The sequence below is a fragment of the Sceloporus occidentalis genome, unplaced genomic scaffold (genome assembly GCF_023333645.1).
Source record: "Sceloporus occidentalis isolate IW3139 unplaced genomic scaffold, rSceOcc1.0.p SCAF_7, whole genome shotgun sequence".
In the NCBI taxonomy this organism is placed as follows: domain Eukaryota; kingdom Metazoa; phylum Chordata; class Lepidosauria; order Squamata; family Phrynosomatidae; genus Sceloporus; species Sceloporus occidentalis.
Window position 1 is genome coordinate 46,166,090 of NW_028316987.1, and position 6,211 is coordinate 46,172,300.

The following is a 6,211-nucleotide window of genomic DNA, read 5'->3' on the forward strand; positions in this document are numbered from 1 at the left end:
TAACTTTTGGAGTTCACTGCCCCAAGATGTGTTTAGGGCCGTTGGACTGGAAATCTTTTTAAAGAGGGCATTACCAAAATGTCCTGAGTCATACTTGTAAACAAAACTATACACACATACATCTAACAAAACTGAGAAAGAGAGATCTTTTGCAAATGTGTATTTTGACAAAGGTGAATACAGGTCTCTGTCATAGATAGAATAAATGATAGAAGTTTTATTTTGCCAAACAATGTAATCAATGCATTTAGAACCATTATAAAAATATATTAAAAGAAAAACTCACCGGGGAAATAATGATACTTTGTAAATAACTTACATATATATCAGACTGTTGAGAAAGTTAAATTTGATTCTAACTTGTGTGTATCTGTCTTTAAGTTGCCTGTCAACTTAGGGCAACCGCATGAAACTCATAGGGGTTCCTTAGGCAAGGAATCCTTGGAGGTGGTTTTGCCAGTTCCTTCTGAAATATAGCTTACAGCACCTGGTATTCATTGGTAGTCTTCCATCCAAGTACTAACCAGGGCTGACCCTGCTTAGTTTCCAAGATCAGATGGGATCTGGAGCCGTTAGAGTATTTATCCCAACGTACGTCTTCCAAATTACTAGATCTGTAACAAAAAAGCACTCATGGTAGTCCATACAGATAATGATCCAGTATTTTGATACAGTGAGGAACAAAACAAAACAAAACAAGAGAGGGGGGTTATTGATGTAGGCAGGCCATTCCTCCTTCTGGCCATATGGTATTGGGAGACATTTTAAAGTCCAGGAGATAAAGTTTAAATTTCTTTAGTAACACAAAAAAAGTACTGTACTTCCTTTCAGATCCAGGATACCCAATAAAGATATCACTGTTTTGTATATTTTGGATGATTTTGTACTTTGCTTTATGGCCAACATAGCTATCCCTGGATATATTTCCTAGAGCTGAGAAAAATTAACTATTTGGATTACATCTTCCATATCTCACAGCCAACATGGCCAATAGTAAAGAGGTTTTTACAATTTAATTTGCAAACTGTGTTCAGAGACTTTGCGGAAAGTCTGACAAACTGTCCGAGAATTTGACCCTGCATTTGAGTTACATTTTTTTCTGGATTTGAAGGTCAAGGCCATTTTTGACCAGGGCTCATTGAACATGACTTTGGCCTGGGGCCTGTGCTTTCCAGAATACAACACAGGTTTGTTGGTTTTGATTGATTTGTTTGCCAAAACGGGACTCAAAGCAGCAAATTTTAATGCCAGAGCTGAGTTTTAAAAGATTTAATATTAAAATATGTTTTTAATCTGTAGATTTAATTTTTTTAAATTAAGTATTGCTCTAAGAATCCCCACAATTTTCAAGTGGTCCATAGCAAAAAACAAGACGTTTGGGAACCAGTAAAGTTTCCCCCCGAACCATGCTGTGCTGTCCTGAAAGCACTTTGGCTCATTCTCTAGCCATATTTTCTTTAAAATGGAAAAAAAAGCATTTCTAAAACAACCTGCCCAATTTACTGCAGTATTGAACTGTTTGTTAACTGGATCCACTCCATCCCCCTGACCATTGTTTCCTAGCAGAGGCCAACAACAGGGAGCAAAATGGAAGCATTGCCTCCCAGATAACAATTCCACCCCAAAGAATTCTGCATCCAAAGAAAAGGGCTGGCAAAGGGACCAAGGGAATGCTAACATAGCAAATAAAAGAGTTCCAGCTGCAAACAATTTTAAGTCCCTCACTCTCTGTAGTGCTAGAAATTAGAGAAATTAAAGACATTTCCCCCGGAAAACAGAATTCTTATTTCTTCCTTCAACTTCCCACTAGCAGCTACTGATTCTGTTTCATCTGATACTTAGGTCCAAAACACACTGCAGCAGCAGAAATAATCCGGCTTGACACCGCTTTAACTGCCCCGGCTCCATGCAGTGGAATTCTGGGAACTGTAGTCTGTTGTGGCACCAGTGCGGAGCTACAATTCCCAAGGATGCAGCCAGAGAAGGGTAAATATCTTACAAAACTCTAGTTCCCAGAATTCCCTAGCATTGAGCCAGGGCAGTTAAAGCGGACTCAAACTGGATTATTTCTGCAGTGTTTTGGACCTTTTTTTGCCTCAGAGTGATTGGTTTTCCCACATGTCTCACACTTCCTTTAAGATATATATATATATATATATATATATATATAGGACTAGAAGAGAAAACAGAAGTCAGTGTCATTCTATTTATGTTAATGTTAACTGCTGATTTTTGTATTAAATTATTTTGTAATCAATAACAACTATTTTTTTTAAATGGATTATTTCTGCAGTGTGACTTGCACCTTAGTGAGGTTTGCTGCAAGATCACTGCCACATCATGTATTGCTCTGGATCAGCTGTAGGAACACGTTGGCTTTGGGATACAGCCAGTGTGGCATAGTGCTTTGAGAGTTGGACTACAACTGGAGACCTGGGTTTAGTTCCCAGCTTGTTATCATACGTGGGATATCTGCCCCCATCCCAAAGGAAATGCCAAACAGGGCCAATTCAAAAATAAGCCAAGTTACGTGATTAATTATCACACATGAAAACTGAAATTTTGGTCATTCCCAAGGCAGAGCAGAGCGAGCGAAAAATAAATGATCACAACAGCACATACCATGCAGATTCTCCAATTCGAATTGGGATCCTTGCGCATGCCCAGTGGGACTCTGAACGCATCGTAAACTTTAATGCTTCTGGGATGAAGATATATATCAGTGGGTGCAGGCAATTAGTCTACACACATTATTAATCCACTTTATTCATGTATATCTGCACATATAGATGGACGCACCTCTCTCTCTCTCTCTCTCTCTCTCTCTATATATATATATATATATATATAGGTGCATCCAACTATATGCACAGATGTGCCACCAGGAAAAGTGTCAGCAGGTATGCCACTATATGCTCCAAGCAAATGTAGTTGTAAATAGAATGTGTGTGCTTAAGCTCCTCAAGGCACATATATGTACAATGTATATATGTACGCACACTTATACACACACACACACACACACAAACAAACAAGCTTCATTTATATACCACTTCATGCCACCTAAGCAGTGTCTAAGCGGTTTACAACTGTAAGCTAATTTGCTCCCAACAGTCTGGGTAATGTACTCATTTTAGCGACTTCGGAAGGATGCAAGCCTGAGTCAAACTTGAGCCCTTTTGCTGGTCTTGAACTCGCAACCTTATCGTTTTGAGTGAGTGGCTGCAGTACAGGCATTTAACCACTGCACTACCATTACTTTCCCATGGGCATGCCATGGGCATGGGGTGCATATATATATGTATATACATATATATGTACGCATATATATATATATACATATTTTTATCTGTATGTATATGCATGTATATGTATAAGTATGTATATGCATATGTCTGTATGTGTGTGGTGTGCACATGCATACATCGCTCATATATATATATATATATATATATCGCAAACATGACATGTGTTGGCAAGATAAGACACCTCCCTCCCCACCACATCGGCTGGGCAATGCATATGGGGAGATCAGAATATGACTACACAAAGGAAACCCCCATTTGCAGATCTTGGGGTGGGTGGGTGGGAGGCACAAACCATACACTGCTCTGTTCACGTTAAAACAAGCACCTATGCATTTTCCACTAGCTCTCCGCCCATACCATCGGAAACATCTGCTTTTCCCCCTCACCAGCACTAGAAGTGGAAGGACTACTGGAAGCAAAATAGAAGCAAGATTGCAGTGAACTTTCATGAGAATTGTAGTAGCTTTCTAAGTTGGGGGGAATAACAGGACCAAAGCAAACATGCATTCCACACCAACACAATTTCGAACTGAACGAGAATCAGCCTGGGAGAAGGATTTGTGAATTCACTAGTTCATCAAATTTAGCTATTTTGGGGTTGACTTTGGATCGGGCTCGGAATGACTCCGCAGTGACAGTGAATGCATATGATAATCTCTCGGGCATTAATGTGAATACCCATGATTGACTATGGGATGGCTTTGGAATGAATAGTCTGGAAGTTTTCGTCATGTGATAATGGCCTCAGTCTCAGGGGAAGGCAATGGTCAACCTCCTTTGAACAAATCCTGCCAATAAAACCCCATTATAGAGTTGCCTTAGGGTTGCCATACGTCAGAAACGACTTGAAGGCACAGAAAAACAACAACAAATACCATTATCTGTAGAACCTGGGTGGGGGAGGGAAATTACCTTTTAAACTACAAATCCCAGGATCCCAGACAATGTGTCCAGTGCTGGTTGGGGAGGGATTCTGACAGTTGTATTCCAAAAGGTAACTCCTCCATGTTCTGCTGTTCTACTATTCTCTCTCACACAGAGATTCTTGCACTGCAAATTGTAAGAACACAAGGAAAACATAGTGCATTGTGTATTTTAACACATTACTTGCTTGCTTACTTTTTTTCCCAGTAAAAAAAAATCCTAGCATGAATACCCATAAACACCTCCTCCTCCTTGCTAGGAAGCAAATGTTTGCAACGCTTTTGCCCCAGCATCTTCTGAACACATGAGTGCAACTTTAAGGCTTTAATCCTACCTCCTAGTCACTGGGAATAAAAGATGTTCAGCTCTGCAGCAGGACTGACTTCTGAATAAATATACATGAAATGAGACTGGAGTGATGGATTTTTAAAATTATTTTTTTACAAAGATGTGAGACTTGAAGAAGAAGAAGAAGAAGAAGAAGAAGAAGAAGAAGAAGAAGAAGAAGAAGAAATAGTCTGGGGCTGTGTGAGGCAGTTGCAGAAAAACACATGCACATTTTGCTTTAAAATGCCTTATGCCAAGCCCCACAAGCCTTAGTGGAATTAGGGTGCTTGCTTGAGTCCTAAAATTGGTTGGCCTTGGCAGGATCCAAAATACTAGATGCAGGCTCCAACTCCCCATGCCCTGAGCTGCCCTGTAATTTCTTCTCATTTCCCCTCATTTTGCAGCAGGAGAGAGAGAGAGAGAGAGAAAGAAAGAGAGAGAGAGAGAGAGAGAGAGAGGACTAGCTTGGTTTCTGTTTTGACAGCCCTCTTTGATGGAAGGAAGGATGGCTGAGTGCAAGGCAAAAATTGGCCAGGCCTAGAGATGCTGCTGGGTTTGGTGGTTCTTTCCATTTTGTTTCCACTGCTGTCCCTTTTCCTCTGGGGCCAAAGGATCCGGGATTTCATTGGATTTGTTTTCCTATTGCAAGGAGAGAGAGAGAGAGAGAAGGGGACTTGGCAGCAGGTGGCTGAGGGTGAGAGAGGGGTTGTGTGTGTGAGAGAGAAAGAAGTCGTGTGTGTGTGTGTGTAAGAAAGAGCAGTGTGTAAGAGAGAGAGGTGTGTTTTGTGTGTGTGAGAGAACGGGTTGTGTGTGTATGTGTGTGTGAGAGAGAGGGAGGGAAGTGGGTTGTGTGTGTGAGAGGGTGTGTGAGGAGGGGAGGTTGTATGTGAGAGAGAGATGCGTTGTGTATGTGTGCATGAGAGAGAGAAAAGTGAGTTGTGTGTGAGAGGGAAAGATAAAAGTGGGTTGTGTGAGTGAGAGACAGGGAGGTTGTGTGTGTGAGAGAGAGACAGGGTGTGTGTGTGAGAGAGAGAGAGATGGTTTTTTGTGTGTGTGTATGTGTGAGACAGAGAGAGAGAAGTGGGTTGTGTATGTGAGAGAGGGGGAGGTTGTGTGTGTTAGGGGTTTTGTGTGTGTGTGTGTGTGAGAGAGAGAGAGAGAGAGAGAGAGAGAAAGTGGGTTGTGTGAGAGAGCAAGTTGTGTGAGGGTGTATGTGAGAGACAGGGGGAGGTTGTGTGTGTGAGAGACAGGCGTTGTGTGTGTGTCTCAGAGAAAGAGAAAGAGATAGGAAGTAAGCTGTGTGTGTGAGAGTGAGTTGTGTGACAAAGAGAGACGGGTTGTGGGGGTGTCTGTGTATGTGAGAGAGAGATGGGTTGTGTGTGTGAGAGCAGGTTGTGTGAGGGTGTGTGTGAGTGAGAGAGGAGGTGGTTGTGAGTGTGTGTGTGTTGTGTGTGAGAGAGAAGTGAGTTGTGTGTGAGAGAGAGAGAGACAGGGATTGTATGTGTGTGTATGTCTGTGTGTGTGTGAGAGAGATAAAAGTGGGTTGTGTGTGAGACAGAGTGAGCTGTGAGAGAGACAGATTTTGTGTGTGTGTGTATGAGAGAGAGAGAAGTGGGTTGTGTGTGAGAGTGGGTTGTGTGTGTTAGAGAGAA